This window comes from Hydra vulgaris, chromosome 10 (assembly GCF_038396675.1).
Source record: "Hydra vulgaris chromosome 10, alternate assembly HydraT2T_AEP".
NCBI lineage: Eukaryota > Metazoa > Cnidaria > Hydrozoa > Anthoathecata > Hydridae > Hydra > Hydra vulgaris.
The window spans coordinates 30682573-30695174 of NC_088929.1; positions in this window are offsets into that span (position 1 = coordinate 30682573).

A 12602-nucleotide genomic window follows, 5' to 3' on the forward strand; every position below is an offset into this window, starting at 1 on the left:
ATTGGCATCGAGTGATCAAACGATGAAAAAGTCGCTAAACTAGTCAATAATGAATAGGGATTATGTCTACTATTTCTAGACTCCAATATACAGCAGTGTTATATAAGTATTTTTTTTTTTATCAATATTTAGACTGGGGAAATTAAAATTTCTTTTTTATACATAAAACAAGACTTAAATAATACTTAAGAAGGCATCTAAAAACAAGAAAGTTTTTCATCTTATGTTTCATATAAATATATATTAAATATTTATATGAAACATAAGATGAAGTGGTCCGCGATGACCAATTTCTGGGGACGTTTTTTTAAGATAGTCCAACTCTAACCCTATTTCATAAATAAAATCTCAAATCATTTTATTTATATTAAATAAATATTCTTTCGCTTATTTATTTTGGTTATTATATTTATTATTATTATTTATTGTTATATTTATTATCATTATTTTTTTAATTATAAACAACATTGTTATGCTAGCAAATATATTAAAGTAAAATCATTAATTTATATAATGTTATATATTAATCACTTTATTTGCACCGTCCCTTCACAAAAGTCCTTTTTCATTGTCCCGTCACAATGGTTCATTTGCATTTTCCGTTCATTTTCACTGTGCTACACCTGCTATTAACAGAAAACCTTAAGCAAGTTTATTGAAAATCTTACCCAAGTAGTTACAAATGTGCGGTTACAAATCGCACAGAACATAGATGGTTAGAAAGTGTCACATTTGAAGAGTGGTTTACTGCTCACCTGCTTCCTATATTGAAAAAACAGACGGAACTGAAAGTCCTCATTGGAGGATACTTTTTTATCATACATCGGTCAGAATGTTTTAAAACTGTGTCAAGTAAGAAAAAAAATCTTTTAAAATACAACGTATTTGTGCGTTTGCCACCTAACTCGTCACATTTAATACAACCTTTAGATGTTGCCTATTTTAGGCCATTAAAATGTAAGTGGAAAACCGTTTTGTCATTGTGGAAAGAATCACTTTCAGGTGAAATATCCACAACATTTTCAAAAGACACTTTCCACTACTAAAAAATGTGCTGGAAATAATAAAATACATTTTGTGAGAATATCCGATTTTGCTCAGTGTTGACATTTTCCTTGCGATAAAGAATCGTCTGCCACTGCAAGATCGATCATCTGTTGATCTAAGTCATATTTCTAAAGCATTTATCAGTCATTTGAATGACAATTGTGCAGACCTTCAATATTAAAGTGATAATTAAATGTTCCATCAGGAAAAGGAATCTGTCCTGACTCAGAAGAATCAGATGTTATACCAGTCAAAAAGATAACATTAGGCCAAGTTTTGAAGAAAGTAAAAAGTATTTCTGTTTTTAATGTGTTTTATAAATCAATTAGCTTGAATTGAAGTTATCTTTATCAATAATTTGAATAAAAATTTTTTTTTCACAGTGTGAATAGAGCAAGCCTGATTGTTAAAACTAAAAATCGCATTAAAGTGGATTAAAGTAACCCCATGTTACGGTACATATTATATGAAGAAAGAAAATGTGACTATAAATTGCGATGTTCCACAAGCTTTAATTTTGGCTCCCCTTTTGATTCTTGTTTATGTAAATGATTTTCATATGTTTTCAAACATTATAAACTCAGTTCTATTTGCAAATAACACGAATTTATTTTTCTCTAATGGAGATATCAACATTTTATTTAAAATAGTGAATTAGGATTTTTTAAATCTAGCGGAAAGCAGGGGCGGATTCAGACCAACTAATAAGGGAGACGATTTTTATTATTTTTGGGTTTTTTTCGTGCATTTAGGCAATTTATGTAAGAATGAGGGGGGACGGAGTTTTTTTTCTTCCATTTATTTTGCTGTTTGTTAAAAACTACAAAAAAGAAATTACAATCATAGAAAATTCTGGCCGATGCAAGAAGAAGACAGACTTGTCTTATCACCGAGCCCCGTATTAGTGTTTTTAAACGTTTTTAAATATTTACATACCTAATAATTGTTAAATAAAATAGTTTAAGTACATACAAAACTTCAGCAACAAATTAAATATTTGCAAACAATCCTTTAGCGGAAAAATTTTAAAAAAATAGAATAAGACAAAAGTGAGATAATCGTGAAAGTTATCAATCATAAATAAATGCGTTATGTTTTATTAAAAATAATGCAATATTAATAAGTATTTAGGATTGATTAATAAATATCAACAAAAACCTAAAACTTAAAAACGAAAATAATTAGTAAAAAAAAGCAAAATTATTTTCAAACTATTTATTTTATTCAAATCCTTTTAAATTGTTTTTAAAAAAGATATTTAAAACCTAGTATATCGAAGTCTATTGTTAGTAAATGCCGTTTTTGAATCACCATTATTTGTAAATGCCGTTTTGAAAAATTTTCTTTATATTTTTCTTTAAAAATATAAAGAAATTTTTTGCAAGCAAAAGGTATCCCCGATATTAAACTTGGTACGAGCTTTATTTAAGATGGTTCATGGGAATGACAAGGTTGTTCACTGAAAATTTAGTAGAATATTTATGAGAGATTTCATTAAAGTAAAATTGAAATGTTACTGGAGATAACTCACGTTTTGCTATAAACATAAATAAATAACTTAATGGATATTATTTTTATAAATATTCGAAGATCCAATCTGACGTAATCAAGCTGACGTAAGAAAGATTTGCAATGTGCATTCCTGTTGCCCCAAATTATTACCTGAAAGCAAGTTTTTGTTTGCTATAAATTTATTTGAGTTTAGAGTGATTTAAATTATCTAAACTATCCAGTAATATAAGAAAAAAGGGGGAGAATACGGGGCAATTTTCAGATTTTTTAGTTAGTTTTTAAGAATGTTAGCCTTACACTGTCTTAATCTATGCAATTATGAAATTACGTTATATATTGGTATCCCATCAATCCAATTTCATTTTACACCACACAAACTTATTGATAAAAATTCAAAATTTTTATTGCATTTGAACAGTCTCCCTACTTTCGTTTTCCAAAAAGCTGCTAAGTTAAATATATAAATTTACAAAAAAAGTTGTTTCAAAATATCTGAGGGGGAGCAACTGCTTACCATCAATGGATCCGCCCTTGACGGAATGGTAAAAGACGAAAAAATTTTCTTTAAATTTAAATCAAACTAAGTATACTTTTTTATATTTAATTCACGAAAAAGAAAACATTATAAACAAATTAACTATGACGAAAGAAACATACTGACAAAAACAATTGCTTCATGACAGACAGTTTTGCAGAAACTCTTTACGAATTTTCACATATGACAACTTGCCCCTACCATATTCAATATTCAATACCATACCTTGTCTTACCCCTACCATATTCAGTATTTAAGGCAACGATACATAAAATATATAAATATATATTACCATTTGCCTCACTCAAAAATTAAAATAATATTAAAACTGTGATGTCGTACCGTGCGTGTTGACTCAATTAAAATTGGTAACTTTTGATTGTTTGCAAATTACCGTTATCCAAATGATGCGAGTTCAAAGTTTAATAAATACCTTCAGTGTGTTTCTTAAATGAGTTGTGATTAAACATATTACAAAACTAACAATGCAATAACGTCATAACCAAATAAATGATCTGGGACTGAGGATTGGTGCGTCTAAGTTGCTTCTAAAAAATTTTGTTATTCGAGTTTAAATTTAAAATATTCATTACTAAAATCATTGTTCATACTTATGTTAGTAAAGACAAATTTAAAAAGTCAAATATAGTGGACATGTTCAACTTATTTTACATGTGTTTTTTTTTTTTTTTTATAGCCTAAATTGTCTTGTAAACAATAGCACAGGCAAAAACATTTTGCTAACTCATTACGTAACAATTATATATCGACTATTGTATATATATTTCAACAATCATAAAACATGGTCCAATGATCCGAAACCGAGATGTATTGTGTGTGTATGTGCGTCTATATACAGATATATATATATATATATATATATATATATATATATATATATATATATATATATATATATATATATACACACATACATACATATACATATATATATATATATATATATATATATATATATATATATATATACACACACAGAACTATAACTTCACTCCATTTGAGATAAATTTTAATTTTTGTGTTTAAGTTCTCTGCGCATTGCTTCTTCAAACCAAGCAAATCAAAAAAGACCAACAAACTGTGACTTCCTTTGTTTGAAATTTCCATATTTCGAAACCTTGAACACTTGGTCGACGTTTCGTAAATCGTATTTTTAAATTGTTACCAACCTATTAAATGCATAAAATTAAATTGCCGTCATACGTTCCACTCAACCCTAAAAACGTATTTGAATAGTGATGTATTTTGTAGGTGTTTAAATACTTTAATAACTCCTTACTCGTATACATTTAAAATTGGTAACTTTCTTTTGTTTGCCAACTATCATTTTCCGAATGACGCGAGTTCTTGGTTTCATAAATACTTTCAGGGTGTTTTTGCTATTGGTTAGTAGATACGTATAAAAAAGGTAAAAAGTTAACATTGAACCAAGTTAGCTGAAGTACAGAGAGAATGGTTTATCTTTGTATTTTTGTTACGTTCCTGATTTCTTTTCAAGTTTTTGTGAGTAAAGTTAACGATTATATTATATACTTATATATTTATGTTAATGTAGAACATAATAGTTTTTTTATGTAATAATTTAACGTATTAAATTTTACGTATTAAATATTAGGTTACTTTTGAAATATATACAACTTATTGTTTAGCTTGGCGAAGCAGCTCCTTTTAAGCATGCAAAAGATATTATTGCCGATACAAAGTGAGTATCCTTTATTTTAAAAGTTTTGGTATTTCAAAATTTGCTAAGTTCTAATTCTATTATCTCTTTTAGAAACAAAGACAACGATAATGAAGATGAATCTAATCGCGAAGTAACTTTTGTTTTTTTTATTATTACTTTTTTCACTTGACTTATTTCTTATTTTTCAAACGTTTTTATCGCGTTTAATTTTAGTTAGATTTCTATTTTATTTTCATTTTCAAATAGTTTGGAAATGTAAATGAGTTTTTCAATATAGGAAAACAAGGATTTATTTTCAAACAAATTGAGTGATTATGGTGGAGGATATGGAGGATACGGTGGCGGATATGGCTATGGCAAAAAAGAGATGTATGCTTTATTCTTTTAAATTTGCATGTTTATAGTTCTAATTTAAATATAATAAAAAAGTTTAAAAAAAGTTATTAAAAATTCATCACATACTCAATATTTTATAATTATGTTTTTATTAAATTCTTATTTTTATGTCCAAATTTCGTAATAAACTAACTCTTAGAATTATTTACACACTTTTAAATAAAATTAGTTACATTTACCCTATAAGATTGTCAAATTGCAATTATGAGCAACCTAAAATGCATTAATTGGTTACCGAGTTTTCTGTTGCCATTAGAAATTACGCTTTATTAAAAACAAACTGAAAATTTTTGTTTTCTTTTTCTCTTAACGTAACTTTAATTTTCAAGTTTTGAACAAAATCATTTTTTTTTTTAACTTTTAATTATTTGTAAGAAACACTTGATGACTTTGTACAATGATAGCAAGTTACAGCAAACGGGGCATAGTGATAAACCAAATATTGTCCTCCCTTTGCTTCGGTCATGTATATATTATTTATATAACACAGAATTGTATGTATCTTATTATTTCAAATATCACACCGTGTTTTTATCTTTGATCTAGAAATGAAGACGAAGATCAAAGTGAAGGTGAATATGGTGGTTATGGTTACGGAAAAAGAGAAACGTAAGAATTTGAGAACTATTTTTTGACTAATTCTTAGGACGAATAAAACTATAAATAACGCATTCTTTTTTTTTTTTTTCTTTTTTTTTTACCTTATCATAGAGAACGAGACGAGGGATACGGAGGCGGATACGGAGGTGGATATGGTTACGGAAAAAAAGAGATGTAAGCTTTTATTACATTATGCTTTATTTTATATTATTAGTCATAATATCGACAAAACATTTGAAGAACAATGCTGGAACGTACTTAACTGCTTTGTATTGTACTTTTACCTATATTTTATGTAATTATTAGGTTATTAAAAAAAAAAAATCAACAATCGAGTTTTATTTGTGATTTAGAAATGCAGTAGCTGATCCTAGGGGTGGTGGTAGCAGAAGTGGTGGAGGCGGTGGCGGCGGTGGCGGAGGTAGCAGAAGTGGTGGAGGTGGCGGCGGCGGTGGAGGTGGCGGTAGCAGAAGTGGAGGAGGAGGCGGTGGTGGTGGTGGTGGTGGTGGTAGTAGAAGCAGAGGCAGAGGAAAATAATAACGTAAGCGATTTTTATTTAAAAACTTTACTTTTTTTGTTATTTAAATTTTCAGTAAGTTCTCTAATATTTTTAACGTTTTTTGTTTTAGCGTTGAAAGAAGACAGCATTCAAATTCAAGTTGCAAGAAACAGTTGTAATCTTATTCTATATAATATATTTTTCAAAATAAACTTTGCTTTATTAATGCCTCAGAATAAAGATTTCTAAGAGTTACGTATTTTCTGCTTCTTTACGAATCAAAGGTTTTTACAATAAGTTATTATACCTTTTAAAGTTTGATACGACTTGTGTAGAATCTTTGAAGTTTTTTACTCGTTATCGACTTTAAGCAATATCAATTATGGTGAATTATAGAAAAAGGATTATAAAAACGTTTGGCGGATAGTTTAGACAAAGAAGATAAAATTTTTTCCTTAACATGTCTTTTCCAGTTAACAATTTTTTTTTATTACCTTTTTTGTTCTTTTCTTAAATATTCAATAAATTGATAGAACAATATAGTTAAGATAAAAATCGTTATATAATAAAAAAATATAACAAATTATACAGGTATAAAAATAAAAACAAAATAAAAAGGACACGGGGACTCGCAGAAGACCTTCAGGTCTTATCATCAAGAACCGTTCCAGAATATTAAGTACGTTAAATTAATATGAAATATAAGATAAAAAAACGAAATAATGTCGTAGTAATATTTTACGAAAACTTATATTTCAAAAAAATATATAAATGAATTTGGCATAGAAATTCTTAATACTTTTATAAATACAAAAGTATTTTAAAAAGTACTGTTTTCATAAACACATAAGATGCGGGTCAGATATACAATTATATATTACCTTATGTAATAAGCTTCATATTCATTTTCAGAAGAATTTAAAAATATAAAAAATGTCTTCGAAAAATAAAATAATTTTTTTAGTTTTTGTTGAATGAAAGATAATTTTATTCATTGGAAAAATAAAAGTTTTTTATAACTATTTTGTTCCAAAAAAAATGCTCCTTGAAATGTGTTTCATGACTTTTTAAAATTAGTTAAAGAAAATGGTTGCCGTATTAGATTATCATTTCTAAAGTTATATTTATTTTTATCTTTTAAGGTAAATAGATCATGAAAAGGTACAGGAGATGCGTTGGTCCTACATTTGTACATAGGACAAAGTATATTAAAAATATTCAGCTGATAAATATTAATAGTTTACATTTGAAATAACAATGGTTTGGCATACTCTAATCGATTTTTATAACTGATAAGACAATATGGTTGCCATTATCTTTAACGTGGCTTGTGCAGAAACATCAAATAAATCTTTTAGTAAATAAAAATAATCAGATAGAGAAAGTATTACTTTATAAATTGGACGCTTTAGGTCGTGAGGTCCAAGTTATATTTTCGAAAAAAATGAGTTATGAAATCTTTTTGGCGGTGAAAAGATCCAAGTGATTGTATTCGTAGGCACCTTAGCCACCTAATAGCATGTAGTTTAAAACTGTGACACTAGAGGTAAAGGTTGAGAGTTCGCGATCAGTCTTTTTATTTTTAGAATTATATTCGAATGTTGTAATTACACTCTAATATAGCAATAAAAGCACAAAGACCTCGTTTTTCTTCTGATATATCGGCCGTGGCGTGCGGCCGTGGCGTGCGGCCGTGGCGCAGTGGTTAGAGCGCTTGCTTTATAAGCAGGAGATCCATGTTCGAAATGAGCTCTGGACAAATTTTCGCGTCACGGTAAGGAAGGAGGTGTGAACTTCCTGTGTCAATGCACCTCCGCGGTGCTCTGCGACAAGACCGTTAGGACTTCTTGGGGCACCTAAAATAAATAAAAAAATTAAAAAAAAAAAAATATCGTCGAAATGGTGCAATTTTAATTTTACTGTTTAGTGAAATTTATTTGAACTTTCTTAAGATATTGATTTTATTACTTCTTGTTCTTTATAGAGATCAAGGAGACTGAATAACTTGTTTTCATATGTACCTTTAATATATGTAAGTAATATATTAAAATACAGGATTTAGATTTGTTTATATTGGAGCCAAATTCGCCAATCTTGTCACCGTAAAATAAGGTATCAATTACCCAGCATTTTTTAACTTTTTAAATATTTTGTTTTTTGTACTTTAATTGTTTATTAACAACATTCCTTGAGGAATTTTTTCTTTCAGCAAACTGTACTTTAACATAAATTTAATCAAAAATATTTTTTTGTGATGTTTTTAGGGGGTGCATTGTCTTAAGCCGAGGTCGTTTACCTAAGGTACTCGATTGTCTCAGTGTTCTGCCATAAATATTATCAAAGAAAGTTTTTTTTTGTTGTTGTAAATTTTGTGCTTTTATGAAAGTGCGTTTGTTGAGAATTTTGTAATAATTTTAGTTTAGTACCTTATGCGTAACAAGGGGCCAGCTGCCGCGGTGCAGGTAGAGAGTTATTTGGGCCCTAGTAATATTTTGAAAACGTTATATAAAAGTATATGCCTATCATCATTAAACTGTGCTATTATTATGTAGCTATTAAGTGCCATTCTTTTTTCAAATTTATAAAAAACAAACATGATCTCAAAGAAGATACGGATCACTAATAATATAAGTCAATATAACTTTTTATACAGCTGCTATTTAGGTTTTACGACTTTAAAATAAAATAAGATTGTCTAAAATACTGTTTACATTACTTGTATAATAAAAAACAGGAAGTTTTTATAAATATTTCTATTGATTTAAAAAAGTAAATAATATAGATATAATTTTAATCACAGTTATTTAAAATATAGTGACAAATTCTTTTAAATTAAAAAATTAGAGTCAATCAAACATGAATATAATTATGAATAATGAAGCTCGATGTTTATTTAAAAAAAAATTTATTATTTATCTAATAAATTGATCATTTATTAGTAACTCTTTGTTTTAAAAAGCGTCTCTTAGTTTTGGTCAACGGTACGCATTTCCATATTTAAAATACTCGCTTCTAATTCTCTGCAATTTATTAGTATTTCATTAGTTTGTTTTAAGAGAACACTTTTTATTTTGATTTTTCGTTAATCCATGATTTTTTTGGAATCATACTGTTATTATATTTAGACATAAAAATTACCTTTTCCTTGTCTTTCATTCTTGCTCTTATTTTTTTTTTTTATCTTTTTATGTCTGCATATATGTTGTTTTTTTTTAAACCTCTTTGTGTTTGCATAACTGTTTGTTATTTTTACCTCTATATGTCTGCATATATGTTTTTTATTTACCTCTATATATCTGCATATATGTTTTTTTTTAACCTCTTTATGTTTGCATATATGTTTTTTTTTACCTCTTTAGGTCTGCATATAAGTTTTTGAAGAAAAAAAAAAGTTTAAGTTTAGCTGGTTGAGTACTAGCCCATGTACTGTAAGAACTAGCCCATGTACTGTAAGTACTAACCCATGTAACATTTAAATAGTAAATGAAAGAATATGTTAGGCCAAAATAAACAAGTTTCAAACTTTCTGATGTTTACATACGGGTGAATTCGGTACATCAAACCAATTGTTTTACTAGTTTAGGTCTATCATATATATATATATATATATATATATATATATATATATATATATATATATATATATATATATATATATATATATATATATATATATATATATATATATATATATATATATATATATATATATATATATATATATATATATATATATACATTATTCAAGAAAAAATTTATAGAATTAGTACATAAGAACACAGTATGTGTTTACAATATATTATAACTTTAACAATAAAGTTTTTTACTGGATAAAAAAAAAACAACTTAAAAACTTTAAATAAACATAGATATTTCATCAATTGAAAGTATAATATTTTTTAAGCTTTGTTAAAAGGATAACTACATTTTGTTTAAGGGATAACTATATTTCTTGAAAATATCAAATTTTTTTGAAATTATTCTATTCCACAGGAATAAAAAAATTTTTAAATTATTTTAATTCACAGTTTTGTGTCTCAGACATAGCTTTTTAATAAAATACAGGCTTTATCTATCACTCCGCTGTCTTTTATTTTTCTTAAAGAATAAGATGATTAACTATATCAAATGCTTTTGATAGGTCGATAAATAATTCTTTAGTGGATTGTTTTCAAATCCTTTAGTAATTTGGTCTATTATTTCAATGATTGCGTGTTCAACTGAATGGTTTTATTTCAAAAACCATTCAGTTGAACTGTTTTATGTAAAATAAATTATTTTCTAAAAAATGCATATTTATAAATAACACTTTTAAATATTTTTGAAAATACAGAAAGTACTCAAACAAGTCTATAGAGATTTCTGATTGATTGTTATTTCTGTAAGCTGGACATACTTTTGCTAATTTTCATTTATTAAAAGTTTTATAATATGAATCAAAGGTTTGGAAATGTACTTTATATTTGAGATAACTATATTACTAGAAACGTCATCAATGGCAGATGATAATCTCAGAGTATTCTTTTTCTTTTTAAATGAAAAAGCCATTCTTTATTCACTCTTTCCTATTCTTTAAGAGGAAAGTTTTTAGATATATTTGAATTTGGTGAAATAAATTTGGTGTGGCTATAATTTTTATGGCAAGGTTTGGGCCAATGTTTGTAAAATATTAATTTAATTCATTGCAGATTTGAAAGGGACAATAAATATCAGTTTTATTGATATTTATTCTTTGAGGTAGTATAGCCGTCTTTAACTCGCTTTTGTCAATTATATCGTTATTACATTATTTATAAGTTAAATTATTTTATGTAAATCTGCCTACAAATTTTTAAATACATGCACTATTTAAATTTTCGCGTTTACCATAATTTTTTAAAATACCAGATATAGAACTAAAGGTTTTTTAATTACAGTCAAATTATGATTGTCTATTAAACTAAAAAAATTATATTTTTTAATTCGTTTTTTGTTTTTCTTGGTGATTTAGTTTTTTCCTCCTTACTTCCTTTTGTAGTTGTGCAGGAGTACAAGCGAGTCTGGTCTCTTCTCTTTCTTTCTAACAATGAAAATGTTGTCCTTTGTAAATTTTAGATTAAACCCACATTGCAATAAAAAATGTGTCCTTTTATATATATATATATATATATATATATATATATATATATATATATATATATATTTATATATATATATATATATATATATATATATATGTATATATATATATATATATATGTATATATATATATATGTATATATATATATATGTATATATATTACAAAAAATTGTTACGTTTTGATAAAATTCAGTATTTTCACAAATACTAAAAAAAATACGGGATCGTACAGGGAAATCGATTTAAAATTATTTTTACGCGGTTTTCGTATTAATATTTTACAATAAAAAGTATTGTGCAAAAAAATGATGTTAAATTCAAAAACCTTACAAAAAAATTTATTTCATTTTACTGACTTGAGGAAATGATTGCTGTTGACCCTGCGGTGACTCCTTGAGGTGACCTGTTTGTCAACAAGTTGGTAAGTGAGAACCCTACAACCCGAGCATTCTATGAAGAAAGACATCTTAGTTAGCCTGACTGATGAAGTGTTCTCTGTTGATGCTAAAAGTTTTTTCCAGGAGGTGGAGTCCTTGTGGTAAGCGCAAGAACCAAAAAGCATAAGGTAATTAAGGGATTTTGTTCAAAAATGTTATTTGAAAGCAGTAATTTTTACAGAAATGAAACCTTCATTTTGTTAAACGATTGATCAACACTAATAAAATTAACAATAATGTGATTACTTATAGTCTTTCAATCAAGCGTTGTTTAGTTTTTATTTTGCCAATTTAGTTTAATTTCCTTAGTATTAATGAGTTTGATAAAATGTACAAATTATTATACAAATATACGAAGAAAAAAAGGTTTTAAGAAAAGTCTTCAATCTTCAAAAAACGAAGTTCAATCTTCAAAAAACGAAGTTCAATCTTTAAAAAACGAAGTTCAATCTTTAAAAAACGAAGTTCAAGCTTCAAAAAACTTTTCAAAAGCAACTGCCTCGAGCTACACCAAAAATAAAAATCAGCAGATGCAGGTGATTTTTTTAATTAGGTGCCCTAAGAAGTCTTTTCGGTTTTATCACAGAACACCCGGAAAAGCATTTAATTGGAAGTTAACGCCTCAATCCCAACCGATGTTGCAAAACTTGCCTTGAGGTGGGGTTCGAACCACAGATCTTACGTTTCTAAGGCAATTGTGTTACCACTGCGCCACGGTTGCTATATGTAAATAGGAATCAGGGGTTAAGTA